The sequence below is a fragment of the Zootermopsis nevadensis genome, unplaced genomic scaffold (assembly GCF_977971745.1).
Source record: "Zootermopsis nevadensis isolate Lab colony 2312 unplaced genomic scaffold, Znev_1.0 Znev_ptg000017l, whole genome shotgun sequence".
Taxonomy (NCBI): Eukaryota; Metazoa; Arthropoda; class Insecta; order Blattodea; family Termopsidae; genus Zootermopsis; species Zootermopsis nevadensis.
Window position 1 is genome coordinate 13,339,407 of NW_028259149.1, and position 18,815 is coordinate 13,358,221.

General features: G+C 38.6%; 1 protein-coding gene across 2 annotated transcripts in view; it reads left to right on the forward strand.

The window, feature by feature from the left end:
• shps (putative monoamine oxidase sheepish) overlaps positions 1-18,815 on the forward strand; it is an 82,385-nt gene that overhangs the window by 38,898 nt on the left and 24,672 nt on the right. The gene's annotated exons all lie outside the window — the stretch shown is intronic.

Here is an 18,815-nt window from a genome sequence, read left to right on the forward strand (position 1 = left end):
AAACTATTGGTCCGATCTTGTTGTGACTACCATATGACGTTTTCACTTACCTGACCTCATTTTGACATGAGTATGGTCAACCACTTATTTACGGTTAAGCAGAAATAAGCGTGAGGATATTTGACCTTGAGAATTTTAAAGACCCGTATTTGGCAAACTATTGGTCCGATCTTGTTGTGACTACCATATGACGTCTTCATTTACGTGACCTCATTTTGACATGAGTATGGTCAACCACGTATGTACGGTTAAGCAGAAATAAGCGTGAGGATATTTGACCTTGAGAATTTTAAAGACCCGTATTTGGCAAACTATTGGTCCGATCTTGTTGTGACTACCATATGACGTTTTCACTTACCTGACCTCATTTTGACATGAATATGGTCAACCACGTATTTACGGTTTAGCAGAAATAAGCGTGAGGATATTTGACCTTGAGAATTTTAAAGACCCGTATTTGGCAAACTATTGGTCCGATCTTGTTGTGACTACCATATGACGTTTTCACTTACCTGACCTCATTTTGACATGAGTATGGTCAACCACGTATTTACGGTTTAGCAGAAATAAGCGTGAGGATATTTGACCTTGAGAATTTTAAAGACCCGTATTTGGCAAACTATTGGTCCGATCTTGTTGTGACTACCATATGACGTTTTCATTTACGTGACCTCATTTTGACATGAGTATGGTCAACCACGTATGTACGGTTAAGCAGAAATAAGCGTGAGGATATTTGACCTTGAGAATTTTAAAGACCCGTATTTGGCAAACTATTGGTCCGATCTTGTTGTGACTACCATATGACGTTTTCATTTACGTGACCTCATTTTGACATGAGTATGGTCAACCACGTATGTACGGTTAAGCAGAAATAAGCGTGAGGATATTTGACCTTGAGAATTTTAAAGACCCGTATTTGGCAAACTATTGGTCCGATCTTGTTGTGACTACCATATGACGTTTTCTTTTACCTGACCTCATTTTGACATGAGTATGGTGAACCACGTATTTACGGTTTAGCAGAAATAAGCGTGAAGATATTTGACCTTGAGAATTTTAAAGACCCGTATTTGGCAAACTATTGGTCCGATCTTGTTGTGACTACCATATGACGTTTTCACTTACCTGACCTCATTTTGACATGAGTATGGTCAACCACGTATGTACGGTTAAGCAGAAATAAGCGTGAGGATATTTGACCTTGAGAATTTTAAAGACCCGTATTTGGCAAACTATTGGTCCGATCTTGTTGTGACTACCATATGACGTTTTCATTTACGTGACCTCATTTTGACATGAGTATGGTCAACCACGTATGTACGGTTAAGCAGAAATAAGCGTGAGGATATTTGACCTTGAGAATTTTAAAGACCCGTATTTGGCAAACTATTGGTCCGATCTTGTTGTGACTACCATATGACGTTTTCATTTACGTGACCTCATTTTGACATGAGTATGGTCAACCACGTATTTACGGTTAAACAGAAATAAGCGTGAGGATATTTGACCTTGAGAATTTTAAAGACCCGTATTTGGCAAACTATTGGTCCGATCTTGTTGTGACTACCATATGACGTTTTCACTTACCTGACCTCATTTTGACATGAGTATGGTCAACCACGTATTTACGGTTAAGCAGAAATAAGCGTGAAGATATTTGACCTTGAGAATTTTGAAGACCCGTATTTGGCAAACTATTGGTCCGATCTTGTTGTGACTACCATATGACGTTTTCATTTACGTGACCTCATTTTGACATGAGTATGGTCAACCACGTATTTACGGTTAAGCAGAAATAAGCGTGAGGATATTTGACCTTGAGAATTTTAAAGACCCGTATTTGGCAAACTATTGGTCCGATCTTGTTGTGACTACCATATGACGTTTTCATTTACGTGACCTCATTTTGACATGAGTATGGTCAACCACGTATGTACGGTTAAGCAGAAATAAGCGTGAGGATATTTGACCTTGAGAATTTTAAAGACCCGTATTTGGCAAACTATTGGTCCGATCTTGTTGTGACTACCATATGACGTTTTCATTTACGTGACCTCATTTTGACATGAGTATGGTCAACCACGTATGTACGGTTAAGCAGAAATAAGCGTGAGGATATTTGACCTTGAGAATTTTAAAGACCCGTATTTGGCAAACTATTGATCCGATCTTGTTGTGACTACCATATGACGTTTTCTTTTACCTGACCTCATTTTGACATGAGTATGGTGAGCCACGTATTTACGGTTTAGCAGAAATAAGCGTGAAGATATTTGACCTTGAGAATTTTAAAGACCCGTATTTGGCAAACTATTGGTCCGATCTTGTTGTGACTACCATATGACGTTTTCACTTACCTGACCTCATTTTGACATGAGTATGGTCAACCACTTATTTACGGTTAAGCAGAAATAAGCGTGAGGATATTTGACCTTGAGGATTTTAAAGACCCGTATTTGGCAAACTATTGGTCCGATCTTGTTGTGACTACCATATGACGTTTTCATTTACGTGACCTCATTTTGACATGAGTATGGTCAACCACGTATGTACGGTTAAGCAGAAATAAGCGTGAGGATATTTGACCTTGAGAATTTTAAAGACCCGTATTTGGCAAACTATTGGTCCGAACTTGTTGTGACTACCATATGACGTTTTCTTTTACCTGACCTCATTTCGACATGAGTATGGTGAACCACGTATTTACGGTTTAGCAGAAATAAGCGTGAAGATATTTGACCTTGAGAATTTTAAAGACCTGTATTTGGCAAACTATTGGTCCGATCTTGTTGTGACTACCATATGACGTTTTCACTTACCTGACCTCATTTTGACATGAGTATGGTCAACCACGTATTTACGGTTTAGCAGAAATAAGCGTGAGGATATTTGACCTTGAGAATTTTAAAGACCCGTATTTGGCAAACTATTGGTCCGATCTTGTTGTGACTACCATATGACGTTTTCATTTACGTGACCTCATTTTGACATGAGTATGGTCAACCACGTATGTACGGTTAAGCAGAAATAAGCGTGAGGATATTTGACCTTGAGAATTTTAAAGACCCGTATTTGGCAAACTATTGGTCCGATCTTGTTGTGACTACCATATGACGTTTTCACTTACCTGACCTCATTTTGACATGAGTATGGTCAACCACGTATTTACGGTTTAGCAGAAATAAGCGTGAAGATATTTGACCTTGAGAATTTTAAAGACCCGTATTTGGCAAACTATTGGTCCGATCTTGTTGTGACTACCATATGACGTTTTCATTTACGTGACCTCATTTTGACATGAGTATGGTGAACCACGTATTTACGGTTTAGCAGAAATAAGCGTGAAGATATTTGACCTTGAGAATTTTAAAGACCCGTATTTGGCAAACTATTGGTCCGATCTAGTTGTGACTACCATATGACGTTTTCTTTTACCTGACCTCATTTTGACATGAGTATGGTGAACCACGTATTTACGGTTTAGCAGAAATAAGCGTGAAGATATTTGACCTTGAGAATTTTAAAGACCCGTATTTGGCAAACTATTGGTCCGATCTTGTTGTGACTACCATATGACGTTTTCACTTACCTGACCTCATTTTGACATGAGTATGGTCAACCACTTATTTACGGTTAAGCAGAAATAAGCGTGAGGATATTTGACCTTGAGAATTTTAAAGACCCGTATTTGGCAAACTATTGGTCCGATCTTGTTGTGACTACCATATGACGTCTTCATTTACGTGACCTCATTTTGACATGAGTATGGTCAACCACGTATGTACGGTTAAGCAGAAATAAGCGTGAGGATATTTGACCTTGAGAATTTTAAAGACCCGTATTTGGCAAACTATTGGTCCGATCTTGTTGTGACTACCATATGACGTTTTCACTTACCTGACCTCATTTTGACATGAATATGGTCAACCACGTATTTACGGTTTAGCAGAAATAAGCGTGAGGATATTTGACCTTGAGAATTTTAAAGACCCGTATTTGGCAAACTATTGGTCCGATCTTGTTGTGACTACCATATGACGTTTTCACTTACCTGACCTCATTTTGACATGAGTATGGTCAACCACGTATTTACGGTTTAGCAGAAATAAGCGTGAGGATATTTGACCTTGAGAATTTTAAAGACCCGTATTTGGCAAACTATTGGTCCGATCTTGTTGTGACTACCATATGACGTTTTCATTTACGTGACCTCATTTTGACATGAGTATGGTCAACCACGTATGTACGGTTAAGCAGAAATAAGCGTGAGGATATTTGACCTTGAGAATTTTAAAGACCCGTATTTGGCAAACTATTGGTCCGATCTTGTTGTGACTACCATATGACGTTTTCATTTACGTGACCTCATTTTGACATGAGTATGGTCAACCACGTATGTACGGTTAAGCAGAAATAAGCGTGAGGATATTTGACCTTGAGAATTTTAAAGACCCGTATTTGGCAAACTATTGGTCCGATCTTGTTGTGACTACCATATGACGTTTTCTTTTACCTGACCTCATTTTGACATGAGTATGGTGAACCACGTATTTACGGTTTAGCAGAAATAAGCGTGAAGATATTTGACCTTGAGAATTTTAAAGACCCGTATTTGGCAAACTATTGGTCCGATCTTGTTGTGACTACCATATGACGTTTTCACTTACCTGACCTCATTTTGACATGAGTATGGTCAACCACTTATTTACGGTTAAGCAGAAATAAGCGTGAGGATATTTGACCTTGAGGATTTTAAAGACCCGTATTTGGCAAACTATTGGTCCGATCTTGTTGTGACTACCATATGACGTTTTCATTTACGTGACCTCATTTTGACATGAGTATGGTCAACCACGTATGTACGGTTAAGCAGAAATAAGCGTGAGGATATTTGACCTTGAGAATTTTAAAGACCCGTATTTGGCAAACTATTGGTCCGAACTTGTTGTGACTACCATATGACGTTTTCTTTTACCTGACCTCATTTCGACATGAGTATGGTGAACCACGTATTTACGGTTTAGCAGAAATAAGCGTGAAGATATTTGACCTTGAGAATTTTAAAGACCTGTATTTGGCAAACTATTGGTCCGATCTTGTTGTGACTACCATATGACGTTTTCACTTACCTGACCTCATTTTGACATGAGTATGGTCAACCACGTATTTACGGTTTAGCAGAAATAAGCGTGAGGATATTTGACCTTGAGAATTTTAAAGACCCGTATTTGGCAAACTATTGGTCCGATCTTGTTGTGACTACCATATGACGTTTTCATTTACGTGACCTCATTTTGACATGAGTATGGTCAACCACGTATGTACGGTTAAGCAGAAATAAGCGTGAGGATATTTGACCTTGAGAATTTTAAAGACCCGTATTTGGCAAACTATTGGTCCGATCTTGTTGTGACTACCATATGACGTCTTCATTTACGTGACCTCATTTTGACATGAGTATGGTCAACCACGTATGTACGGTTAAGCAGAAATAAGCGTGAGGATATTTGACCTTGAGAATTTTAAAGACCCGTATTTGGCAAACTATTGGTCCGATCTTGTTGTGACTACCATATGACGTTTTCACTTACCTGACCTCATTTTGACATGAATATGGTCAACCACGTATTTACGGTTTAGCAGAAATAAGCGTGAGGATATTTGACCTTGAGAATTTTAAAGACCCGTATTTGGCAAACTATTGGTCCGATCTTGTTGTGACTACCATATGACGTTTTCACTTACCTGACCTCATTTTGACATGAGTATGGTCAACCACGTATTTACGGTTTAGCAGAAATAAGCGTGAGGATATTTGACCTTGAGAATTTTAAAGACCCGTATTTGGCAAACTATTGGTCCGATCTTGTTGTGACTACCATATGACGTTTTCATTTACGTGACCTCATTTTGACATGAGTATGGTCAACCACGTATGTACGGTTAAGCAGAAATAAGCGTGAGGATATTTGACCTTGAGAATTTTAAAGACCCGTATTTGGCAAACTATTGGTCCGATCTTGTTGTGACTACCATATGACGTTTTCATTTACGTGACCTCATTTTGACATGAGTATGGTCAACCACGTATGTACGGTTAAGCAGAAATAAGCGTGAGGATATTTGACCTTGAGAATTTTAAAGACCCGTATTTGGCAAACTATTGGTCCGATCTTGTTGTGACTACCATATGACGTTTTCTTTTACCTGACCTCATTTTGACATGAGTATGGTGAACCACGTATTTACGGTTTAGCAGAAATAAGCGTGAAGATATTTGACCTTGAGAATTTTAAAGACCCGTATTTGGCAAACTATTGGTCCGATCTTGTTGTGACTACCATATGACGTTTTCACTTACCTGACCTCATTTTGACATGAGTATGGTCAACCACTTATTTACGGTTAAGCAGAAATAAGCGTGAGGATATTTGACCTTGAGGATTTTAAAGACCCGTATTTGGCAAACTATTGGTCCGATCTTGTTGTGACTACCATATGACGTTTTCATTTACGTGACCTCATTTTGACATGAGTATGGTCAACCACGTATGTACGGTTAAGCAGAAATAAGCGTGAGGATATTTGACCTTGAGAATTTTAAAGACCCGTATTTGGCAAACTATTGGTCCGAACTTGTTGTGACTACCATATGACGTTTTCTTTTACCTGACCTCATTTCGACATGAGTATGGTGAACCACGTATTTACGGTTTAGCAGAAATAAGCGTGAAGATATTTGACCTTGAGAATTTTAAAGACCTGTATTTGGCAAACTATTGGTCCGATCTTGTTGTGACTACCATATGACGTTTTCACTTACCTGACCTCATTTTGACATGAGTATGGTCAACCACGTATTTACGGTTTAGCAGAAATAAGCGTGAGGATATTTGACCTTGAGAATTTTAAAGACCCGTATTTGGCAAACTATTGGTCCGATCTTGTTGTGACTACCATATGACGTTTTCATTTACGTGACCTCATTTTGACATGAGTATGGTCAACCACGTATGTACGGTTAAGCAGAAATAAGCGTGAGGATATTTGACCTTGAGAATTTTAAAGACCCGTATTTGGCAAACTATTGGTCCGATCTTGTTGTGACTACCATATGACGTTTTCACTTACCTGACCTCATTTTGACATGAGTATGGCCAACCACGTATTTACGGTTTAGCAGAAATAAGCGTGAAGATATTTGACCTTGAGAATTTTAAAGACCCGTATTTGGCAAACTATTGGTCCGATCTTGTTGTGACTACCATATGACGTTTTCATTTACGTGACCTCATTTTGACATGAGTATGGTGAACCACGTATTTACGGTTTAGCAGAAATAAGCGTGAAGATATTTGACCTTGAGAATTTTAAAGACCCGTATTTGGCAAACTATTGGTCCGATCTAGTTGTGACTACCATATGACGTTTTCTTTTACCTGACCTCATTTTGACATGAGTATGGTGAACCACGTATTTACGGTTTAGCAGAAATAAGCGTGAAGATATTTGACCTTGAGAATTTTAAAGACCCGTATTTGGCAAACTATTGGTCCGATCTTGTTGTGACTACCATATGACGTTTTCACTTACCTGACCTCATTTTGACATGAGTATGGTCAACCACTTATTTACGGTTAAGCAGAAATAAGCGTGAGGATATTTGACCTTGAGGATTTTAAAGACCCGTATTTGGCAAACTATTGGTCCGATCTTGTTGTGACTACCATATGACGTTTTCATTTACGTGACCTCATTTTGACATGAGTATGGTCAACCACGTATGTACGGTTAAGCAGAAATAAGCGTGAGGATATTTGACCTTGAGAATTTTAAAGACCCGTATTTGGCAAACTATTGGTCCGAACTTGTTGTGACTACCATATGACGTTTTCTTTTACCTGACCTCATTTCGACATGAGTATGGTCAACCACGTATTTACGGTTTAGCAGAAATAAGCGTGAAGATATTTGACCTTGAGAATTTTAAAGACCCGTATTTGGCAAACTATTGGTCCGATCTTGTTGTGACTACCATATGACGCTTTCATTTACGTGACCTCATTTTGACATGAGTATGGTCAACCACGTATTTACGGTTTAGCAGAAATAAGCGTGAGGATATTTGACCTTGAGGATTTTAAAGACCCGTATTTTTCAAACTATTGGTCCGATCTTGTTGTGACTACCATATGACGTTTTCATTTACGTGACCTCATTTTGACATGAGTATGGTCAACCACGTATGTACGGTTAAGCAGAAATAAGCGTGAGGATATTTGACCTTGAGAATTTTAAAGACCCGTATTTGGCAAACTATTGGTCCGATCTTGTTGTGACTACCATATGACGTTTTCACTTACCTGACCTCATTTTGACATGAGTATGGTCAACCACGTATTTACGGTTTAGCAGAAATAAGCGTGAAGATATTTGACCTTGAGAATTTTAAAGACCCGTATTTGGCAAACTATTGGTCCGATCTTGTTGTGACTACCATATGACGTTTTCACTTACCTGACCTCATTTTGACATGAATATGGTCAACCACGTATTTACGGTTTAGCAGAAATAAGCGTGAGGATATTTGACCTTGAGAATTTTAAAGACCCGTATTTGGCAAACTATTGGTCCGATCTTGTTGTGACTTCCATATGACGTTTTCATTTACGTGACCTCATTTTGACATGAGTATGGTCAACCACGTATTTACGGTTTAGCAGAAATAAGCGTGAGGATATTTGACCTTGAGAATTTTAATGTCCCGTATTTGGCAAACTATTGGTCCGATCTTGTTGTGACTACCATATGACGTTTTCATTTACGTGACCTCAATTTGACATGAGTATGGTCAACCACGTATTTACGGTTAAGCAGAAATAAGCGTGAGGATATTTGACCTTGAGAATTTTAAAGACCCGTATTTGGCAAACTATTGGTCCGATCTTGTTGTGACTACCATATGACGTTTTCACTTACCTGACCTCATTTTGACATGAGTATGGTCAACCACGTATTTACGGTTTAGCAGAAATAAGCGTTAAGATATTTGACCTTGAGAATTTTGAAGACCCGTATTTGGCAAACTATTGGTCCGATCTTGTTGTGACTACCATATGACGTTTTCACTTACCTGACCTCATTTTGACATGAGTATGGTCAACCACTTATTTACGGTTAAGCAGAAATAAGCGTGAGGATATTTGACCTTGAGGATTTTAAAGACCCGTATTTGGCAAACTATTGGTCCGATCTTGTTGTGACTACCATATGACGTTTTCATTTACGTGACCTCATTTTGACATGAGTATGGTCAACCACGTATGTACGGTTAAGCAGAAATAAGCGTGAGGATATTTGACCTTGAGAATTTTAAAGACCCGTATTTGGCAAACTATTGGTCCGATCTTGTTGTGACTACCATATGACGTTTTCACTTACCTGACCTCATTTTGACATGAATATGGTCAACCACGTATTTACGGTTTAGCAGAAATAAGCGTGAGGATATTTGACCTTGAGAATTTTAAAGACCCGTATTTGGCAAACTATTGGTCCGATCTTGTTGTGACTTCCATATGACGTTTTCATTTACGTGACCTCATTTTGACATGAGTATGGTCAACCACGTATTTACGGTTTAGCAGAAATAAGCGTGAGGATATTTGACCTTGAGAATTTTAATGTCCCGTATTTGGCAAACTATTGGTCCGATCTTGTTGTGACTACCATATGACGTTTTCATTTACGTGACCTCAATTTGACATGAGTATGGTCAACCACGTATTTACGGTTAAGCAGAAATAAGCGTGAGGATATTTGACCTTGAGAATTTTAAAGACCCGTATTTGGCAAACTATTGGTCCGATCTTGTTGTGACTACCATATGACGTTTTCACTTACCTGACCTCATTTTGACATGAGTATGGTCAACCACGTATTTACGGTTTAGCAGAAATAAGCGTGAGGATATTTGACCTTGAGAATTTTAAAGACCCGTATTTGGCAAACTATTGGTCCGATCTTGTTGTGACTACCATATGACGTTTTCATTTACGTGACCTCATTTTGACATGAGTATGGTCAACCACGTATTTACGGTTAAGCAGAAATAAGCGTGAGGATATTTGACCTTGAGGATTTTAAAGACCCGTATTTGGCAAACTATTGGTCCGATCTTGTTGTGACTACCATATGACGTTTTCACTTACCTGACCTCATTTTGACATGAGTATGGTCAACCACGTATTTACGGTTTAGCAGAAATAAGCGTTAAGATATTTGACCTTGAGAATTTTGAAGACCCGTATTTGGCAAACTATTGGTCCGATCTTGTTGTGACTACCATATGACGTTTTCACTTACCTGACCTCATTTTGACATGAGTATGGTCAACCACGTATTTACGGTTTAGCAGAAATAAGCGTGAGGATATTTGACCTTGAGAATTTTAAAGACCCGTATTTGGCAAACTATTGGTCCGATCTTGTTGTGACCACCATATGACGTTTTCATTTACGTGACCTCATTTTGACATGAGTAAGGTCAACTACGTATTTACGGTTAAGCAGAAATAAGCGTGAGGATATTTGACCTTGAGAATTTTAAAGACCCGTATTTGGCAAACTATTGGTCCGATCTTGTTGTGACTACCATATGACGTTTTCACTTACCTGACCTCATTTTGGCATGAGTATGGTCAACCACGTATTTACGGTTTAGCAGAAATAAGCGTGAAGATATTTGACCTTGAGAATTTTAAAGACCCGTATTTGGCAAACTATTGGTCCGATCTTGTTGTGACTACCATATGACGTTTTCACTTACCTGACCTCATTTTGACATGAGTATGGTCAACCACGTATTTACGGTTTAGCAGAAATAAGCGTGAGGATATTTGACCTTGAGAATTTTAAAGACCCGTATTTGGCAAACTATTGGTCCGATCTTGTTGTGACTACCATATGACGTTTTCATTTACGTGACCTCATTTTGACATGAGTATGGTCAACCACGTATGTACGGTTAAGCAGAAATAAGCGTGAGGATATTTGACCTTGAGAATTTTAAAGACCCGTATTTGGCAAACTATTGGTCCGATCTTGTTGTGACTACCATATGACGTTTTCATTTACGTGACCTCATTTTGACATGAGTATGGTCAACCACGTATGTACGGTTAAGCAGAAATAAGCGTGAGGATATTTGACCTTGAGAATTTTAAAGACCCGTATTTGGCAAACTATTGATCCGATCTTGTTGTGACTACCATATGACGTTTTCTTTTACCTGACCTCATTTTGACATGAGTATGGTGAACCACGTATTTACGGTTTAGCAGAAATAAGCGTGAAGATATTTGACCTTGAGAATTTTAAAGACCCGTATTTGGCAAACTATTGGTCCGATCTTGTTGTGACTACCATATGACGTTTTCACTTACCTGACCTCATTTTGACATGAGTATGGTCAACCACTTATTTACGGTTAAGCAGAAATAAGCGTGAGGATATTTGACCTTGAGGATTTTAAAGACCCGTATTTGGCAAACTATTGGTCCGATCTTGTTGTGACTACCATATGACGTTTTCATTTACGTGACCTCATTTTGACATGAGTATGGTCAACCACGTATGTACGGTTAAGCAGAAATAAGCGTGAGGATATTTGACCTTGAGAATTTTAAAGACCCGTATTTGGCAAACTATTGGTCCGAACTTGTTGTGACTACCATATGACGTTTTCTTTTACCTGACCTCATTTCGACATGAGTATGGTGAACCACGTATTTACGGTTTAGCAGAAATAAGCGTGAAGATATTTGACCTTGAGAATTTTAAAGACCTGTATTTGGCAAACTATTGGTCCGATCTTGTTGTGACTACCATATGACGTTTTCACTTACCTGACCTCATTTTGACATGAGTATGGTCAACCACGTATTTACGGTTTAGCAGAAATAAGCGTGAGGATATTTGACCTTGAGAATTTTAAAGACCCGTATTTGGCAAACTATTGGTCCGATCTTGTTGTGACTACCATATGACGTTTTCATTTACGTGACCTCATTTTGACATGAGTATGGTCAACCACGTATGTACGGTTAAGCAGAAATAAGCGTGAGGATATTTGACCTTGAGAATTTTAAAGACCCGTATTTGGCAAACTATTGGTCCGATCTTGTTGTGACTACCATATGACGTTTTCACTTACCTGACCTCATTTTGACATGAGTATGGTCAACCACGTATTTACGGTTTAGCAGAAATAAGCGTGAAGATATTTGACCTTGAGAATTTTAAAGACCCGTATTTGGCAAACTATTGGTCCGATCTTGTTGTGACTACCATATGACGTTTTCATTTACGTGACCTCATTTTGACATGAGTATGGTGAACCACGTATTTACGGTTTAGCAGAAATAAGCGTGAAGATATTTGACCTTGAGAATTTTAAAGACCCGTATTTGGCAAACTATTGGTCCGATCTAGTTGTGACTACCATATGACGTTTTCTTTTACCTGACCTCATTTTGACATGAGTATGGTGAACCACGTATTTACGGTTTAGCAGAAATAAGCGTGAAGATATTTGACCTTGAGAATTTTAAAGACCCGTATTTGGCAAACTATTGGTCCGATCTTGTTGTGACTACCATATGACGTTTTCACTTACCTGACCTCATTTTGACATGAGTATGGTCAACCACTTATTTACGGTTAAGCAGAAATAAGCGTGAGGATATTTGACCTTGAGAATTTTAAAGACCCGTATTTGGCAAACTATTGGTCCGATCTTGTTGTGACTACCATATGACGTCTTCATTTACGTGACCTCATTTTGACATGAGTATGGTCAACCACGTATGTACGGTTAAGCAGAAATAAGCGTGAGGATATTTGACCTTGAGAATTTTAAAGACCCGTATTTGGCAAACTATTGGTCCGATCTTGTTGTGACTACCATATGACGTTTTCACTTACCTGACCTCATTTTGACATGAATATGGTCAACCACGTATTTACGGTTTAGCAGAAATAAGCGTGAGGATATTTGACCTTGAGAATTTTAAAGACCCGTATTTGGCAAACTATTGGTCCGATCTTGTTGTGACTACCATATGACGTTTTCACTTACCTGACCTCATTTTGACATGAGTATGGTCAACCACGTATTTACGGTTTAGCAGAAATAAGCGTGAGGATATTTGACCTTGAGAATTTTAAAGACCCGTATTTGGCAAACTATTGGTCCGATCTTGTTGTGACTACCATATGACGTTTTCATTTACGTGACCTCATTTTGACATGAGTATGGTCAACCACGTATGTACGGTTAAGCAGAAATAAGCGTGAGGATATTTGACCTTGAGAATTTTAAAGACCCGTATTTGGCAAACTATTGGTCCGATCTTGTTGTGACTACCATATGACGTTTTCATTTACGTGACCTCATTTTGACATGAGTATGGTCAACCACGTATGTACGGTTAAGCAGAAATAAGCGTGAGGATATTTGACCTTGAGAATTTTAAAGACCCGTATTTGGCAAACTATTGGTCCGATCTTGTTGTGACTACCATATGACGTTTTCTTTTACCTGACCTCATTTTGACATGAGTATGGTGAACCACGTATTTACGGTTTAGCAGAAATAAGCGTGAAGATATTTGACCTTGAGAATTTTAAAGACCCGTATTTGGCAAACTATTGGTCCGATCTTGTTGTGACTACCATATGACGTTTTCACTTACCTGACCTCATTTTGACATGAGTATGGTCAACCACTTATTTACGGTTAAGCAGAAATAAGCGTGAGGATATTTGACCTTGAGGATTTTAAAGACCCGTATTTGGCAAACTATTGGTCCGATCTTGTTGTGACTACCATATGACGTTTTCATTTACGTGACCTCATTTTGACATGAGTATGGTCAACCACGTATGTACGGTTAAGCAGAAATAAGCGTGAGGATATTTGACCTTGAGAATTTTAAAGACCCGTATTTGGCAAACTATTGGTCCGAACTTGTTGTGACTACCATATGACGTTTTCTTTTACCTGACCTCATTTCGACATGAGTATGGTGAACCACGTATTTACGGTTTAGCAGAAATAAGCGTGAAGATATTTGACCTTGAGAATTTTAAAGACCTGTATTTGGCAAACTATTGGTCCGATCTTGTTGTGACTACCATATGACGTTTTCACTTACCTGACCTCATTTTGACATGAGTATGGTCAACCACGTATTTACGGTTTAGCAGAAATAAGCGTGAGGATATTTGACCTTGAGAATTTTAAAGACCCGTATTTGGCAAACTATTGGTCCGATCTTGTTGTGACTACCATATGACGTTTTCATTTACGTGACCTCATTTTGACATGAGTATGGTCAACCACGTATGTACGGTTAAGCAGAAATAAGCGTGAGGATATTTGACCTTGAGAATTTTAAAGACCCGTATTTGGCAAACTATTGGTCCGATCTTGTTGTGACTACCATATGACGTTTTCACTTACCTGACCTCATTTTGACATGAGTATGGTCAACCACGTATTTACGGTTTAGCAGAAATAAGCGTGAAGATATTTGACCTTGAGAATTTTAAAGACCCGTATTTGGCAAACTATTGGTCCGATCTTGTTGTGACTACCATATGACGTTTTCATTTACGTGACCTCATTTTGACATGAGTATGGTGAACCACGTATTTACGGTTTAGCAGAAATAAGCGTGAAGATATTTGACCTTGAGAATTTTAAAGACCCGTATTTGGCAAACTATTGGTCCGATCTAGTTGTGACTACCATATGACGTTTTCTTTTACCTGACCTCATTTTGACATGAGTATGGTGAACCACGTATTTACGGTTTAGCAGAAATAAGCGTGAAGATATTTGACCTTGAGAATTTTAAAGACCCGTATTTGGCAAACTATTGGTCCGATCTTGTTGTGACTACCATATGACGTTTTCACTTACCTGACCTCATTTTGACATGAGTATGGTCAACCACTTATTTACGGTTAAGCAGAAATAAGCGTGAGGATATTTGACCTTGAGGATTTTAAAGACCCGTATTTGGCAAACTATTGGTCCGATCTTGTTGTGACTACCATATGACGTTTTCATTTACGTGACCTCATTTTGACATGAGTATGGTCAACCACGTATGTACGGTTAAGCAGAAATAAGCGTGAGGATATTTGACCTTGAGAATTTTAAAGACCCGTATTTGGCAAACTATTGGTCCGAACTTGTTGTGACTACCATATGACGTTTTCTTTTACCTGACCTCATTTCGACATGAGTATGGTCAACCACGTATTTACGGTTTAGCAGAAATAAGCGTGAAGATATTTGACCTTGAGAATTTTAAAGACCCGTATTTGGCAAACTATTGGTCCGATCTTGTTGTGACTACCATATGACGCTTTCATTTACGTGACCTCATTTTGACATGAGTATGGTCAACCACGTATTTACGGTTTAGCAGAAATAAGCGTGAGGATATTTGACCTTGAGGATTTTAAAGACCCGTATTTTTCAAACTATTGGTCCGATCTTGTTGTGACTACCATATGACGTTTTCATTTACGTGACCTCATTTTGACATGAGTATGGTCAACCACGTATGTACGGTTAAGCAGAAATAAGCGTGAGGATATTTGACCTTGAGAATTTTAAAGACCCGTATTTGGCAAACTATTGGTCCGATCTTGTTGTGACTACCATATGACGTTTTCACTTACCTGACCTCATTTTGACATGAGTATGGTCAACCACGTATTTACGGTTTAGCAGAAATAAGCGTGAAGATATTTGACCTTGAGAATTTTAAAGACCCGTATTTGGCAAACTATTGGTCCGATCTTGTTGTGACTACCATATGACGTTTTCACTTACCTGACCTCATTTTGACATGAATATGGTCAACCACGTATTTACGGTTTAGCAGAAATAAGCGTGAGGATATTTGACCTTGAGAATTTTAAAGACCCGTATTTGGCAAACTATTGGTCCGATCTTGTTGTGACTTCCATATGACGTTTTCATTTACGTGACCTCATTTTGACATGAGTATGGTCAACCACGTATTTACGGTTTAGCAGAAATAAGCGTGAGGATATTTGACCTTGAGAATTTTAATGTCCCGTATTTGGCAAACTATTGGTCCGATCTTGTTGTGACTACCATATGACGTTTTCATTTACGTGACCTCAATTTGACATGAGTATGGTCAACCACGTATTTACGGTTAAGCAGAAATAAGCGTGAGGATATTTGACCTTGAGAATTTTAAAGACCCGTATTTGGCAAACTATTGGTCCGATCTTGTTGTGACTACCATATGACGTTTTCACTTACCTGACCTCATTTTGACATGAGTATGGTCAACCACGTATTTACGGTTTAGCAGAAATAAGCGTTAAGATATTTGACCTTGAGAATTTTGAAGACCCGTATTTGGCAAACTATTGGTCCGATCTTGTTGTGACTACCATATGACGTTTTCACTTACCTGACCTCATTTTGACATGAGTATGGTCAACCACTTATTTACGGTTAAGCAGAAATAAGCGTGAGGATATTTGACCTTGAGGATTTTAAAGACCCGTATTTGGCAAACTATTGGTCCGATCTTGTTGTGACTACCATATGACGTTTTCATTTACGTGACCTCATTTTGACATGAGTATGGTCAACCACGTATGTACGGTTAAGCAGAAATAAGCGTGAGGATATTTGACCTTGAGAATTTTAAAGACCCGTATTTGGCAAACTATTGGTCCGATCTTGTTGTGACTACCATATGACGTTTTCACTTACCTGACCTCATTTTGACATGAATATGGTCAACCACGTATTTACGGTTTAGCAGAAATAAGCGTGAGGATATTTGACCTTGAGAATTTTAAAGACCCGTATTTGGCAAACTATTGGTCCGATCTTGTTGTGACTTCCATATGACGTTTTCATTTACGTGACCTCATTTTGACATGAGTATGGTCAACCACGTATTTACGGTTTAGCAGAAATAAGCGTGAGGATATTTGACCTTGAGAATTTTAATGTCCCGTATTTGGCAAACTATTGGTCCGATCTTGTTGTGACTACCATATGACGTTTTCATTTACGTGACCTCAATTTGACATGAGTATGGTCAACCACGTATTTACGGTTAAGCAGAAATAAGCGTGAGGATATTTGACCTTGAGAATTTTAAAGACCCGTATTTGGCAAACTATTGGTCCGATCTTGTTGTGACTACCATATGACGTTTTCACTTACCTGACCTCATTTTGACATGAGTATGGTCAACCACGTATTTACGGTTTAGCAGAAATAAGCGTGAGGATATTTGACCTTGAGAATTTTAAAGACCCGTATTTGGCAAACTATTGGTCCGATCTTGTTGTGACTACCATATGACGTTTTCATTTACGTGACCTCATTTTGACATGAGTATGGTCAACCACGTATTTACGGTTAAGCAGAAATAAGCGTGAGGATATTTGACCTTGAGGATTTTAAAGACCCGTATTTGGCAAACTATTGGTCCGATCTTGTTGTGACTACCATATGACGTTTTCACTTACCTGACCTCATTTTGACATGAGTATGGTCAACCACGTATTTACGGTTTAGCAGAAATAAGCGTTAAGATATTTGACCTTGAGAATTTTGAAGACCCGTATTTGGCAAACTATTGGTCCGATCTTGTTGTGACTACCATATGACGTTTTCACTTACCTGACCTCATTTTGACATGAGTATGGTCAACCACGTATTTACGGTTTAGCAGAAATAAGCGTGAGGATATTTGACCTTGAGAATTTTAAAGACCCGTATTTGGCAAACTATTGGTCCGATCTTGTTGTGACCACCATATGACGTTTTCATTTACGTGACCTCATTTTGACATGAGTAAGGTCAACTACGTATTTACGGTTAAGCAGAAATAAGCGTGAGGATATTTGACCTTGAGAATTTTAAAGACCCGTATTTGGCAAACTATTGGTCCGATCTTGTTGTGACTACCATATGACGTTTTCACTTACCTGACCTCATTTTGGCATGAGTATGGTCAACCACGTATTTACGGTTTAGCAGAAATAAGCGTGAAGATATTTGACCTTGAGAATTTTAAAGACCCGTATTTGGCAAACTATTGGTCCGATCTTGTTGTGACTATCATATGACGTTTTCATTTACGTGACCTCATTTTGACATGAGTATGGTCAACCACGTATTTACGGTTAAGCAGAAATAAGCGTGAGGATATTTGACCTTGAGGATTTTAAAGACCCGTATTTGGCAAACTATTGGTCCGATCTTGTTGTGACTACCATATGACGTTTTCACTTACCTGACCTCATTTTGACATGAGTATGGTCAACCAAGTATTTACGGTTTAGCAGAAATAAGCGTGAGGATATTTGACCTTGAGAATTTTGAAGTCCCGTATTTGGCAAACTATTGGTCCGATCTTGTTGTGACTACCATATGACGTTTTCACTTACCTGACCTCATTTTGACATGAGTATGGTCAACCACGTATTTACGGTTTAGGAGAAATAAGCGTGAGGATATTTGACCTTGAGAATTTTAAAGACCCGTATTTGGCAAACTATTGGTCCGATCTTGTTGTGACTACCATATGACGTTTTCATTTACGTGACCTCATTTTGACATGAGTAAGGTCAACCACGTATTTACGGTTAAGCTGAAATAAGCGTGAGGATATTTGACCTTGAGAATTTTAAAGACCCGTATTTGACAAACTATTGGTCCGATCTTGTGACTAC